This window comes from Dermacentor silvarum, chromosome 4 (genome assembly GCF_013339745.2).
Source record: "Dermacentor silvarum isolate Dsil-2018 chromosome 4, BIME_Dsil_1.4, whole genome shotgun sequence".
Classification (NCBI taxonomy): domain Eukaryota; kingdom Metazoa; phylum Arthropoda; class Arachnida; order Ixodida; family Ixodidae; genus Dermacentor; species Dermacentor silvarum.
In genome coordinates this window covers 79424327-79440161 of record NC_051157.2, presented here as the reverse complement: position 1 = coordinate 79440161, position 15835 = coordinate 79424327, and the positions used below count along the sequence as shown (strand labels likewise).

Below are 15835 nucleotides of genomic sequence, written 5' to 3'. Positions count from 1 at the left end.
CGCGACTAAACTTGTACATGAAGAATAGAGGCGGCCTACCTTCATGCGTTGGATTATTCTGTGTTGTAGAGGCAATATAAATTTATGTTCAGGGATTTAGGCTATCCTCATCTGTAGCACAAGCGAAGCGGATTTTACAGCGTACAGTTAACTGCGATGACTTGCGCTTCTCTGAAATCTTGACTCTACCGTTGCATAAGACCCTGATACGGGTCGGAAAAAAATAAAAAAAGGCGCCTAGATGTCTGTGAAACTAATGTGATCCTTGCTCAGCGCTTGTGATACCTAAGGAGTTTGCTATAGCGCCGGTGCTCTTAAGGCGTGCATGAGTCCCGAGACGAGCATGAGATAAGGCGTGCATGAGCCGAGGCGCAAATTAGTGTTTGTGTTCAAACAGGGGCAGCGTTTATCTCGAACCACGTCATTTGCGTATAGCAGCGAGAAAAAGGGGAACGTGGATCTCCCCGCTTTCAAGGAAAAACCCAACATCACAACTTCTCTCAAAACGACCGCAGTCAGCAGTACATGCATATACTGCATATAACTTAACGCGCGATAATGATGACAACAGGCGGCGATGTTGGGGTTGTGTGTGTCCCGGCAATAAGACTGAATCTTAGACGTGCTAGAAATGCTTTATAGCGGATATAAATCACGGCAAATAGCGACCCAGCTTGGTTGCCGTGCTTTTATCTTTGTGCTGTGTGTGATCGATCATAACGGAGGTTCTCATAACGGATCATAACTCAGGTTCTCCCAATTATAAACGGGAACGTTACTTGACTATGACGAATGGCACCAACCGTGTGTTTCCACTTGAGTAGTATTGTTTTCGGTGTGGCGTAAATTAGGGTAACTTGTTTTCCAATATTTCAGTTGTGCACATAATGATGAGGGAATGAATGAGAGATTATGAGCAGAGACACGAAACACCCGAATGAAGTGCTTTCGACAACTTAAGCAGCTTAAAAAATAAGAAATGAAGCTAGTATTGACGTGCCTTCGGTTAAACTGTGCTTTTTATCGTTATATAATAGCGTGATCATATTAAAAAAGAAACAATTTCATTGCTATACGTTACTGACGTGTTATTCACTATATACATAGTTAAATATGAAGCAGCATGCATGGTCTTTCCTTTAATCAATCACCCCCAACAAATTGGCTATCAGAATACAGGGTAAAAGGAACAAAGGCCAGGCTTCAGTATGCAGGAGAAGCATTACCTATTGCTGAAATTTCTCGGCTGTTTCTTCTGCCGTGACCAAAGCTTCCACCTTCGAAGTAATTCAAAATAAGTTTTCGAAATCGGGCGCCCTGTTTAAAAAAGAAAAAAAGAAAAAAAAAGGAAGAAGAATAGGGAACAGCATTGACCACATAAATAAAATAAAGAAACAGAAGAGAAGGCTGAATGGAAGAGTTGCAAATGCCCGGTCGGCACGCAAGAGTACCTTGGAAGGATGCAAGGGGGCGTCCTTCTCTTGTACCTTTCCTCGAGCCACACACACACACTCTTTCTTTCGCTCCACCCTATTCCTCCCCACGTGTAGGGTAGCAAACTGGACAAAGTCTGGTTAACCTCCCTGCCTTTCCTTCCTCCCTTCTCTCTCTCTGCAGCGACTGCAGTGATATATAGCGGTAACTCACTGTGTCTTGTGCTTGGCTGTGAATGCCTATACCGGACCACATTAAGAGGTGAGGGGACTGTATACAAAACATGCCAATGTTTTAGAAAATTCATAGACACGCTGACATCTCCGTTTGGTGCGTTGTTAGCGCTGCAGCAGCGCCATTTTACACACCGCTCACTTGTAAAGGGCAAGTGTCATTGAAAGAAGACATTTCTGAACAAAGAAAAAGACATTGCCAAGATCCCTTCGATCCCGGCGCTAAATGTCGGCGTTGATGATGCCATTGCGTGACATCAGGCTTTCAGCGGTACTCTGAGTCTTCCAGTATCAGTTTCATCTGGTCAAAACGCTAATTCTTTATAAAAGATATTGATTCTGATTAAAGAAAGATTCTGATCAATTTGATGCATTTCCTCTCCATGACAAGCAGACGGGATGCGTGTCCGACGTACATCTGACGACGTCACGTGGTGTTGGCGCATCCATTTTGATAGAGCGAAGACAAGCTGGAGTCTGCTAGATTACACAGCTGATATTTCTTATTCTTAATGAGAAATTAGCTCTCAATCAAGAAACATGATAATAAAGATTTTTTTGTCCTTTATAAGTGCAGATATCTTCGTGGCACTTGAAGGGACGCGGCGTTCGTCACACAAAAAAAATTTGAAATTCAAATTCAAATTTATCGCACATAATAAAAATAGTACATTGTTGGGCCTATACAAAACGTACATATTTCGTACTGACAGAAATTTCTGTGATGCACCTTGACATCCTAGCTGTCACGCCGTCGAAATGAGTTGGGCTTTTCTGCCATCAGGTCCAGTCGTAATCTACCAACGTGTTGCGATGACAAGGCTAGATCTTCAGAAATGACAAGTTTTTGCTGTATATCGGGGCTTGTATATTCTGTCATGTGATTTAACCGGGCACGTGGAGCTAGTGTGGGTTTTCAGGTGACGTCTCCAACGGTCTTTTGTTCTTCAGTCGTTGCTTGCATGCCACGCTTTCTAAAAAAAAAAAAAACTTAGTTGAAGAGGCGTACTCTCTATTCGAAAAGTTCCGCCTATCAGTCTAGCATAACCCAATGTACTCATTTACCGCCGATGTCGTCGCTCAAGGTAGAAAAAATAATACTGGGGGGACCCTTACAAAAATTTTTGTAGAAAGTCTATAGAAAGTGTATAGACATCTGTCTATGAAGTCAACAGACTTTTTGTAGACATTTCTTTAGACTAGTCTACAGACAGTCTATGGACTTATGACCATACACTATTTGTAGACTAGTCTACAAAATGTCTGAGTCTATAGACTGACTATAGACTGTCTATAGATCAATAAATTTTCACTTTTGTAGACAAATGTCTGTAGAATGTCTATAGACAAAAGTCTATAGGCTTATATAGTTGTTTTTGTAGAAATAAGTCTATAAAATGTCTATAGACAGATGTCTATAGATTATCTATAGACTATTCCTATAGACCAGTCTATAGACAGTCTATGGACTTATGGCCATACACGTTTTCTAGACCAGTCTACAAAATGTCTGAGTCTATAGACTGACTATAGACAGTCTATAGATCAATGAAAATTCACTTTTGTAAACAAATGTCTGCAGAATGTCTATAGACAAAAGTCTATAGGCTCATTTAGTTCTACTTTTGTATACATGTCTATAAAATATCTACAAACGTCTATAGACTATCTATAGACTATTACTATAGACCAGTCTATAGACAGTCTATGGACTTATGGCCATACACTAATTGTAGGCTAGTCTACACAATGTCTGATTCTATAGACTGACAATAGACGGTCTATAGATCAATGAAAATTCTCTTTTGTAGACAAATGTCTGCAGAGTGTCTATAGACAAAAAGTCTATAGGCTTATATAGTTTTACTTTTGTAGACATGTCTATGAAATGTCTATAGACTATAAACTATTCCTATAGACCGGTCTATAGTCTGTCTACGGACTTATGGCCTTACACTTTTTGTAGAATGTGGTACTCTACCTACAGAGAGTTCCTGTAGATCAGTCTATAGCTAATCCATAGACTTCAGCCTTACAATTTTACAGGGTGTCCCAGCTAACTTAAATTTACTGAAGCTGTTCGATGAAAAATAATATTAAGAAAAGACGGTGCAATAAGATCCGATTTTAAGACCTATGGCGTGCATTCGGCCTTGAATTCAGAGGGCTGACCTTCAGGTCTTTTTATGATCATATATCTTGCACCATGTTGTTTTTAACCTTTCATTTTCATTGACCAGCTTGGCTAAAATTACTGGGACACCATATATACTAGATAATACACCACATTTTTCTAACTATGTTTCGGCAGGCAATGTTATTCTATAAACACTCGCTGCTGGGGTTTGCTAATAAGCAGTTTATTGGAAATGTCTATAAAAATTTATAAAAAAAATGTACATAGAAAAGCATGCATGCAGATGGAAGCAGTCTAAAATGTATGCAGCCGTGAATCATTATGTAAAGCTGCATGAGCATTTGTGTAATTGCACATTGAAGAAAGTTTAGTCGCATGCAATGCATTCGCTTGAATGAAATCTATCTACAAGGTAGTTAAAATTTTTGTTTACATATGGCGGCAACAAAATTTTGAACGTACATTATGCATGTGCACCTGTTGCTTCCCATCTGCATTTATGCATTCATGTTAATAGATTAATAATGATCCCGAACCAGCTGTATTCTCATATGTAGCAGAAAGAAATCAAGTGCACCGATATTGAATTAACTGTTTTTATTGAACGATATAATACATTAATTTATTAGAATGCATGTCTTATGCTATCATCAAAAGAGAATATTTCCATATTTAAAGCTGCTTCCCCTTGGCAAGCACGGTTGCCTGGCTGGCCTTGACCTTCGTGTCAGCCGTTCCGAAGGTGCTGCAGGTGCATGCTGCAAATATGTAGATACAACAATGTGAGGCAAAAATAACAAATGTGTATTCTTTTTACGTTCATAAAGCAGCTTAATATATTCGCTCAAACCACTTAAGTCAATCCTTATTACGGTTTATTTATGCCTAATGGCTGCTTGTCAATACAAAACAGTACCATCGCATAATGTTTCACTCTACCGTATGATGAACAATTAAACTGTTACAATTGCTGCTGGCGCCAGCAACAGTATGTTACATTTTATGACAAGCCCATATGACACATCAATGTACTTAATTAACCCAAATGATCTGTATATTAATTGCTGAAACTAGGCTACACAGTTGGACTGTTTACATTTTTGGCTGGTAATTAAATATACCCGTGCGGAATAATATGCTCAGATGAGTGACTGGAGTGTTGAACGTATCATGACAAAGATTGTAATTTATTTTCCTTAATACACATTTAAATGTCTTTCTCATACTCTTAACTGATACATCATTGGCCATAACTTCAATAGAAGGCAGATGGATTGATTGTGTTGATATGGTCACTTAGTTTCCTATAGATAATCATATCTTTTGGGCATGCTGACACGGTTGCAAGTTAGGTATACCACATGAGCACCAGAAATACCCCGTGAGCACTTTCTGTGTTGTGGCACGACACATATGCACCTCCTGGGAAACAAAACTGAAACTGTCATTACAATGAATGCTATCACAGTGAATAATTGAAGGCGCTCTATAACATAAGTATATTTTTCTAGAGTTTCGAGGTTCAGGACACTTAGGCAATGCAAAAAGATTGAGTAAGAAATGTCCCCCCCCCCTCCCCCATGTCAGCATGCTTCACTTTCATTTCTTTTTCAGAAAATGATACCAATTTGTAATTTTTGGGGGGAGTTGAAATGCTTCAAAAATATGTTTAAGACAGCGATTCTCTGGACACATTGTATGGAAATAACAAGACAGCATACCTATGTTGTCATTTTCAATTTCCCTGATGTTTTTCCAAGCTTTCCCTGGCTGTTTTCATGAAAATTCCCTGGCAGTCTATGACACCCGCTGTTTAGGGGCAATAAAAAATATTGTGGTTTAATGCTTGCATAACTGTAATTATAAAGAATGACACGTCAGTCACTTGAAATGCACTATTAGATTCAGCTGAGTTGAATCACTTGTTTAATAAAGCTTACAAGGGCTTGGCGAAGTTCGTAATTCATGGCAACACGAGCACAGCACAGAAAATCTTCAAACTCTCCTCAAACCCAATGGCTTCAGTTTCAAACGTGTAAAGCGTGCTTCCCCGAGCCACTAATTTATTGTTCTCCAATTCTTTCGGTTAAGTTGCGAAGCTGCGATTGACTGAGCTTATCGCGACTTTCGTGCTCTGAAAGCTTTTGCGGTTATATATATTTATACTGGTTGCCAGGAGCCCCATAAATACACCGACTTTTGACTTACGAAAACGGCAGCACACGCTGCTTGCTGATGCATGACCCGCAAACACGGCCTTTCATCTGAGTACGCTAGCATTTATTCAACGGTACTATCGCGATGGAAAGAAATGCGAACAGCGGAGCGCGTGGCCGAAGCATAACTGAATGTATAGTGCGCGCCGTCCAGTCATCACCATTCACAGGCGCGTATGTCCGGTTTGATTGCGCTGTGCGATGAGGCACCCCCTATATTCCGATATTTTCTTTCTATTTTACTTCTTTTTTTTAAAAGGACAAAAGGTGACGTCGCAGTAATGATGAGAGCGCAAACTGTACTAACAGAAACAAAAATATCGCAGTATAGGGGGTGCATCATCGCACAGAGCAATCAAACCGGACATGCGCGCATGTCCATGGTGATGACTGGACGGCGCGCACTATGCCTTCAGTTATGCTTCGGCCACGCGCTCCGCTGTTCGCGTTTCTTTCCATCGCGATAGTACGTCTCTTTTAGACAATTCGTCACTCTAGCACAATTTCGAGGTATATGCATAAAGCGCTTTAGATGAGTTTTATTAGACAGGCAGCGCAGCGTTTATGGCCGCCGATCGAGCGCCACAAAACGAGACCTGCCCCAAGGTACGCCGCTTAACACACACAATCCGCGCTTATTTCTGCTCAGTATCCACGTTAAACATGGTGTATTTCCTTTTTCACGGACATTGACAATGACGGTGAAATGAACAAGCGCGAGCGATCGCTTGCCGTTAAACATTCCCTATAGTATAGAATCGAGAACCCGAGCGCGTTTACAAACCAAACGACAAACCGACACTACGCCCGAGTCGCCTACATTACATGCAGCCGGTTCGCGCTACGAAATACGCTCACCTAGTCATGAGCTAGTGACGGAAAACATCTTCGCTAAAACTTACCGTTCAGTGTAGTTGACGTGTGATGCCACAAAGTCGAGACGAATACACAGACACCAAGGTGCAGGCAGCTCACCAGCAGCAACAAGCGTTGACTTGCCTGGCGCAGCCGTTGAGAATTCAAATCGACGCGGAGAGATGGCGCGCCGCCGTTGCTGCCGCTGCGCATGCGCAGGCGCTGCGGCCGCGACAGCGTACGTGCTCCGAGAAATCTGAGCGCCTTTGCCCGTTTCTTTTCTCTTTTTTATTGCGATAGCAATTATATGGACACTTCCACCGGATTTCTGCCGTCGGCGTCGCCGTCGCCGTCGCCGTCGCCGTGAGGTTCCGTATAGATAAAATCTTCGCCGCGCGCCGTATGCCCGAGCGGAAGCGTGCGGGGACGCACGCTGTCACGGAGAGCGAACGCACTCAATCTTCCACGCGCAAGCAAGGAAGCGAGAAGCGAGCGCCGGAGGGAGCGTAGGGAGGGGGGGGGGGGGGGGGGCGCATTTCTACTCTGCCAACAACCGCGCTCGTCGCTCGCTCGCACCGTCTCTTATCTCCACACGGCTCTGACCTTTACATTCGCCGCTCAGTTTCCGTTGAAGCGATAGACCGCACGTACCTTCCCCGTTGCGGCGTATATGCGCTTGCTGCCAGCGTTTTGACAGTCGTTGTCTGCAGTCATTCAGTGTGATCTATTCATGTTTGTTTGTGCGCGCTCACACCACAGTTAGTCATAGTCGGGCCACATTTTCGAACGCACGCTACACATGCAATGCTGCCCGGATCGGCAGTGCAGCGCTACAGGTGTGTCCCTTCGCACGCGCTGCCCACGGGCAGCGCTTCTCATCAACACCACCGTTTCACACGCGCCTTCTCGTGGTCATCGAGTCTCTCTTCATGTCGGTCTACTTACGCCGCAGCACACCTGCTTACTTAATCAGCTCATGTTTACTACAATTCATATTGCTACCAAAGCCGCTCACCTTACTTCGTATGACATTGCTGTGTTGCTATCGCATTCATTGCTTCGCCCTTAGGGCGAAACTGTGACATTTTTTTATTGTCGCGCTCTCTCTCTCTGCGTTCCATGCGCGCGAAACCGGTTGCTTTAACCTTCCATTTTTCAGTTCTTTCCATGGAAGAAGGAAATGCCTTGGCGCGCTGTATTACAAACGCTGTGGGCTATCGCATGCAGCAGGAGTGCACACTTGGATGAACGCAGTGTTTGTAAAAACCCTTAGCACGCACGTCAGGCGCTAGCATTATGGCCAGCGACGATGAGTAATGTAGTGCATTTCTAGCATAGCTTTCAACGTACCGCCAAATGGGATACCTAGCTGCGCACATGTTAGTGCAGTCTGTTCCGGTGATTTGTCAAAGCAATCAATACACTAATGACGTACGCATATGCTCGGCCGCACAGGCATATAGCGCCTGGAAAGGACTGGGTGGGCTCAGAGTATCAGCGCACATTGTAAGTGAACGAGAAGCTTTAATGAATTTATAGCGCGGGATATCAGTCTGCGAAAAACCACCCGATGTTGGTGATGCAGCCTAGATATGGGGAGAACCTAAAGAGTATTTGAGAATCAGACGACACATAAGGCACGCACCACATACACGACATCGGTTTATCGCACACTAGCAAATTCTGCGTTGTCAGCTGTACACATTACAAGTCTCTGTGCTGTTAGCGTGATGCCTGTTTGTAATCCGCTTCTCGCTAAAACTGGCATTCATAACCTCTATTTACATGATTGGATCGGCATTTTGCTTTCTTTATTTTACTGCCGCAAAAGTAATGCTATGAAAAACAACTGTAAAGACTGTCTTGGGATTGCCGAGAGCGACTACGGAGGTCATATAATGTGGTGAACAAATGCGGAAGTATATACACCATGTCTATAATAAACTCTACAAGAAGGCTTTAAAGAAATGTCAGCAGTATATTCAATCCCAGTGGCTTATATTAAACGTAGCTCCGTATTATCCGCCTGTAACTCCGCTTGGTTACAGCGTACACGGGTTGGGCCGAGTTTAACGACTCTTGTCCACGGTATAAGATATATACTCTTTAGGTGGGGACACTTCTCGGCTTGCTTGCGAGGCGAGATCGACCAGATAAAGTAGCAAAGGCGCGCGCCGATCGGTCAGGTGCCGGCAGCGGATACCTATCGGCGGTACGATGCAACTTCAAGACAGAAAAGGTTTTATCTAATGTTGCTATAGCAACCGGCGCTTCTGCGCCGCCGTATCTGCTCCGTCAAGGCGATGCCCTCTTCCCTCGCGCCCCTCACCACGGTGACCTACTTTCACGCGTCGCGCAACCATTTCGGATTTCCCGCGAATCGCCCGGTTGCTATAGCAACTGTAGATAAAACCTTTTCTGTCTTGAAGTTGCCTCGTACCGCCGATAGGTATCCGCTGCCGGCACCTGACCGATTGACGCGCGCTGTTGCTACTTTATCTGGTCGATCGCGCCTCGCGAGTGTCCCCACCTAAAGAGTATATATCTTACACCGTGCTCTTGTCTATAGACGGCAAGTAAACCTGAAGCAATAACACTTTTACAATATCGCCTGTCCTTTAGTTCATCTCACAGCATACCGCAATCGGTATACGGTCTGTTCGCTCGAGTTAACATGATCTTTGGTGATATCCCACCCTATAGCCTTCACCGGGGGGGGGGGGGGGGGGGATATAGGAAGCCATTAAAAATAATTGCAATCACATAGAAGTATATATGCCGCCTCCGTGTGGTTCGCAAGGAAAAATTATCGTTGGGGATGCATTCCCGACTAACTATAGGGGCCGGGCCCAGTGGTTACATGTTAACAACCAGTGCAATACTGGATGAAACTCGGTGAGCTAGCACACTCTTAAACACCTAATCATCTGGTAAAATAACAATTAAGGACTGCGTAATTCAATGACAGAGATGCCATGGTGACCTTTATTGCTTTTCTCTGTAGACATTCTATAAACTGGCATCGGCTAAAGAAATAGCAAACAGAAAAAATTTTGCATATAAACGGCGTATAGACCGCTAATATAGACAAAAAATACAATTTAACGACTTTTGTCAAGACTAAATTTATAGACGGGGAATAGATAAAAGAAGTAGACACCTTATCAACTTTCGCCTATAGAAAATCTATAAACCGGGCGTATACAAAATAATCAACACCTTATCGACTGTCGCCTATAGACAGTCCTTAGACACAGAATTAACAACAATAAATAGACACGGTATCGACTTTGGTCTATACGTAGTCTATAGAGTGGAAGATCACAATAAGAAACAAACAACTTATCGACTTCTTTCTGTAGACTGACTATAAATGGCAGTAGACAAAAAGAAATAAAGATCTTATTAACTTTTGTATATAGACAGTCTATAGACAATGAATGGACAAGATTAAATAGAGACCGTATCGAATTTTTTTCTATAGGTTGTCTATAGAGAGGAAGTAGACAAAAATAAGCAAAAATCTTATCGACTTTTTTTCTGTAGACCGACTATGGGATGGGAGTAGACAAAAAGAAATAAAAATGTTATTAACTTTTGTCTATAGACAGTCTATAGACAATGAATGGGTAAGAATAAATAGAAACTGTATCGACTTTTTGCTATAGATAGTCTATAGAGAGGAAGTAGACAAAAATAAACAGACATCTTATCGACTTTTTTCTGTAGACCGACTATAGAATGGGAGTAGACAAAAAGAAATAAAAATCTTATTAACTTTTGTCAATAGACAGTCTATAGACAATGAATGAACAAGAATAAATAGAGTCTGTATCGACTTTTTTCTATAGATAGTCTATAGAGAGCAAGTAGACAAGAAGAAACAAACACCTTATTGACTTTTTTCTATAGACTGTCTATATAATGTGAGTAGACAAAAAGAAATAAAAATCTTATCAACTTGTGTCTATAGACAGTCTATAGATTATTTATCATCAAAAGAACAAATCTATAGAAAGGCAAAGTTGTCCAGAAGAAGTCTATAGACATTCTACAGACAGTCTAAACTCATTTTTGTAAGGGGAGTTCAGCATTTTGAGGGACAGAGACCGATATTAAATGGAGCTGACCAGTTGCCAGCTTGCCTTGCTGGAAAAACGTGCACGCACTAACGTTTAGGACTACTCCAGTGCTACGGTAGCTCAATGGGAGTGATATTTGTGGCCATTGGTTCTCTAAGTAGCTTGACACGACCTGGTCGCCGCAACGGGTGTCGCAATTTTTCATTGCTTCCTCCCACTAGGTGTCATAGTTCTCATTAGCAGGGCACCTGCTGCATGTCCGTGGTCAGTTCGCGGTCAATATACAATGATGAGCTCACTCCCTCGATTTTGCAAGCCCATCAGTTTGCACTTTTTCAGTAACAGCGGAACCCTGCGCTGTGAGCTCTTATGACTGCTGCAGAGAAAGGTGCATTGGTGGTGAGGCGCCAATTGTGTATAAGTACGTATGAGATATAAGGCAGTGATGCTGCAAATTATGTACCATGCAGCTAAATGCTTCTGCGTAAACGATTCTGGTGCATTATGAAGCAGATGCACCTAATTGCTTGACTGTTTCCATGTCTAAATATCTTTTCTGCACGTAATCAGTGCTGCAGCGCTTGTACACTCTCGTTCGTATAGTGCTATATAAGGATTATGGTCTGACGTACCTACGTCACTACGGACCACGTGATCTTGTACCCTTGCACAGTTCTGGTAAAAAGCTGTGCGTTATTGCGATCCGTATATCTACAGCGGCCATGGGGAAGCTATGAAGAGGACAGCGATACGGCGATTGTGAAGTGATGTAATTACTTCCTGTGCAGGCTTTTCTCGTAAGTTTCAATGAATACGTCGTATCTGCCTCCAGTCCCAAACCGGCCTTTACGGTAGAATGCGTACTGGACACGTTACTGCCACATACTGACTTTCAAATTTGAACAGCGACCTGAAACCGCAGATCGCCCACCTTTTTGCTGTCGCGTGCGTACGGTGTTTTAAAGATGCTCCCATTTCCTTGGAAAATCTCACTAAAGCCGCTTGTGGCAAGACATGAATTTGAAGCAGACTGGCGGCCTCACACCCTAGGTTGTTTCCAGTAAGCCCCCGGAAATCACCTTTCCTTTTCTTCTTCTGTTCTTTTTTTCTTCTTTTTGTGTCGTTCCTTTACGAATGATTCAGTACTCTAGTGATTCGATTTGTCAAAACCTGAAGATAAGCTCTCCATACGAAAAAGTGCGTTGCGTCAATCTTCTGTTTCGGGGAAACGTGGCCGTCGAGGAAGGGTCTCCAACGGAGGAAGAGGAGCACGAGGAGGAGGAAGAAACGGCGGGCGAGAGCAATCAGACGAAGACGCCGCACAACCGGCGGCCTTCAGCGGCGCGCCGGCCAACCTCGCTGCCAGACGACGGCGAACTCTTTTTCGATCCTCGTCGTCTTGCGGAAGGCTGTCGAGCAGGCCGGCCCGACGCCATAACTGTATAACCCTCTCCTTTCTGCGCGACCTCTTCGTATCAATCTCTTAAGAAGGAAGGGTCGTTCGTGGCTGGGGAGAGGGGTGGAGACGAGCGGTCGTTTCTCGAGTGGCCTTCTATGCGGCGACCTTTGCTTTATTGTTGCGTAAGCGGCTATGCGGCTGGTCAGCTCATTACTGTGGGAACATGAAAGAGAATCGAGCACTTGGTGTGCGTACAGATAATGACGCTTGGGACGAGGCGGGCTGTACTGGACGCGGATACTTGACTTAATGGCCGCCGCGGTATACAGTCCGGACTTTTTGGGAAGGCACTGTGATTGTGGAACGACGCTGTTGCACTGGTCGCCATTACTGTCATATCGAACACAGTTGATAGGGATATGGTCTTAAGGCTGCATTTACTGCGTGCGCTGTTGATAATGATGACACAGCTTTCTTACTTTCGCGCATCACACAGACTATTAGGGAAAGTGTTAGGAAAGTAATGTAGTGGTATTGACGTAGGCACTTCCATGTAAGGGCGAGCTGCATTGCAAATTCGATGGGCTTTCTCAGTATTTACGCGGCTAGTAGAACCATTTTTTTGAAATGACCGACAGCGACGACTATATCTTTATAGTTTTTTTTTGTTCTGTTTTCTGTGCCCGGTAGTGAGAGTGTGTCTAGCGGAGAGCACCGATTACGTAGATGTCCTTCCAACGCGTCCTTACTCGAGGTAATATTTCCAAGGGGATCCCTCATACACAAACATCTCGTTACAATGTACGTAATGCCTGAACTTAATGTATGGGCTGTGTAAAGGAGATTAGGTACGACCTTAATCTGAATTGGACATTCTACCGTGAAGCTGATACTGAGGTAGGAGTTAATGCTGCCCTCGGAATAAGAGTATGTTACTTTTGTTTCGAAGCTTACACTACTAACTGTTACGAGGAACATTAGAAACTTCCTAAACGGCGCTTGGAATTTCATGTTCTATATACGCAATGAATGAACTTGCCGAAAACGATTCAGTTTTGCATGACTCAGTTCCTGTAACAATTGCTGGTATTTGAGCGCAGGCGATTAACTTGCTACCGCAGTTCTGTATAACGTGGTCGTTATGCAAAAGTTAATGCATTCGTTATGCTAATTTACTTTGTTGTGGCCTAATGGGTTCAAGCTCTGATTTACATTTTGCAGTCATCTTCATTTTTTTAGTTTCGTCACATAAGTTTGGTTACTCGACTTTTTTTTGTTGTGTATCTTACATGTCACGCCCATTAACTCAATTAAATTCATATGCAAGCCCGTGCCTGTGTTTGTCGATAGTTCGTTCTTGTCTCGTGTCTGCTAAACAGAGGAAAGCGTGTGTGTCGCAGAGCTGCTGCTGCTGCTGCTGCTGCTGCTGCTGTTGCCCTGGTTACGCGGATGTACAGATGAAGCACCGCCGGCATTACCGAACACGAGGATCGGGAGCAACTGGACACTTAGAGTGCTAAGCATCCACTTAGTATTTCGACTTGGTACGTTCTCTTTTATCGCACGCTATAAAGCAAGACTACGTGTGTCAATTGCGTTTTTTACCTGTCATGCATGCGCATGTCATGCAAGGGCATGCATGCCATGTCGAATGATTGCGTAGTTCACTGTACCCTTGAAGCCGTGCGACGTTATAGCATCCGTCCTCACGGTCTATCGCTTGATCGAGTAAGTAAAATTATCACAACGACAGCTGTCTTACGACAGTAATAGCTAAGAAGCCTTGGCAATCACCCCAGTGTGGTTAGACACTGGTGGTTAGGTTAGTTAGGTTAGTGTGGGAGAAGGGAGTGCCGGTCCGCACGCGGCTCGTACGCTGCAGGCAAAACGAGCAATTGAGTCTCCGGAGACCGCGGTGGCCGGAACTCCGCCTCCTCATATTGCCTTGGACGCCGATGACGGTGCGCGCGCACTTTTGCAAAGGTCCCGTACATTGGGTCCAAGCACACAGCTTTAACACTTTCAATTCCATGGCAGATAACACAACAAGTTTATTGTGTCTGCCCAACAGCAAGTTCATATTGTCCTACGGATACGAAATAATCTAAACAAAGCGCCAAACATCGAGCATGACGTAAGCAGATATAGAGACAGCGCGCTGTTTTAAAGTCAAGCACGTGTGCAATCACCGTAAAAAGTTCGCGAGGCCTGGGTACCGCCAAAAACTGTGTTCTTGGGGATTTTGTGCAAGCGCCAAGTAAAGCAGTACTACAATCTGATCGCTGTGTGTACAAGTGCACGCAGGTTGTCAGGGCCTTTATATTTCTTTTTTTTTTTTTTGCGCAAGACAACTCACTTGGATGTGTTCCCGAACTCGGTGTTTGCGCGCTCGCCATATATGATAGCGATCAGCTTTATATCGGGGTGATCGCCTGGCAATTCCCTATCATTGACGGAAATTATGTATTATTGGCATTGTGAATACGGGCCCAAGGCTGGGATTCAGAAAAAAAAAGCGTTAGTTTACCCTATAATTGTTCACAAGTGCACGATGTCGTACATACTATCAGCAAAGCCGTCTGGTAAATGACAAATAACTTTTACGAATGAAATACTTCTTTAATTTGGCTCCTGAATTTTAGGACTTTGCGCAGGTTTCGCAAATTTCAATATTGTTTTCTTTTTGTATCCTCGGATCTACAAACTTCTCACGCCAACACTACCTGTCGTATCTGTGTATATTCTTCGCTGCACCCGCAGATGATTGATACTCTGCCAAGGCCGGAGGGAAACTAGATCATGTGTGGTCACGTGACGCCACGAAGTGTGTTACAGTCTGGGCGCGTGTGGTGGTGGGTGTACGACTCGGGAATTAAAGGTGAAAAAATGGTGTGTGGCGATATGAAAGACGGGCCGCTCTTAACGGCTTTGCGCACACAAGTGTGAAACCCCGTTTTTCATCAACGTCCCGTGTGTCGGCGCGCGTACTTCCCTTTTGTCAAGGGTACACACTGCAGACACGCGAGAGATACGCTGTCTGAGCAGTGTTTGTGAAAGTCAGGTCCCGTTTTCGGTGAGTGCAGCGCGATATCCTTTGTCCCGTGCTGTGGTTCTTGACTTATTGTTTCAGTCGACGACGCATTTCCTTCCGAACGAAACTCGGAGGCAAACAACAAAACTAATGCCTAGATTCCAAGCCAACACCCGGGCCAACAGGAACATCGGTCGATGACCGCATTTTTATTTTTCGCAATACCACTGACAGTGTTGTGGCGTGTCTTGAAATAGAGGCTAATATGTTAGCGAGACAGAGTTTATCCAGCGAATAGGAAAATATGCAGAGACAAAAACAGTGTTGCTTTACTTGTATGACGATCTCCTATGGGATATGCTGCTTTGGCCAATTCCACCTCCTTACTGCGGTTAGAGGTGGCGCTCGCATTCTTTAGATTGTTCCATATAGGTTACATGAGCACACT

The 15835-nt window shown here is 43.9% G+C and overlaps 1 long non-coding RNA gene across 1 annotated transcript; it reads right to left on the bottom strand.

Annotated features, from left to right (window-relative positions):
• Window positions 1-4477: 4477 nt before the first annotated feature.
• Window positions 4478-7100, bottom strand: LOC125945189 (uncharacterized). Its single transcript, XR_007466683.1, has 3 exons — window positions 6923-7100; window positions 5526-5613; window positions 4478-4562 (listed from the first exon to the last, which is right to left on the bottom strand). It is a non-coding gene; the product is annotated as an uncharacterized LOC125945189 (long non-coding RNA).
• Window positions 7101-15835: the final 8735 nt, after the last annotated feature.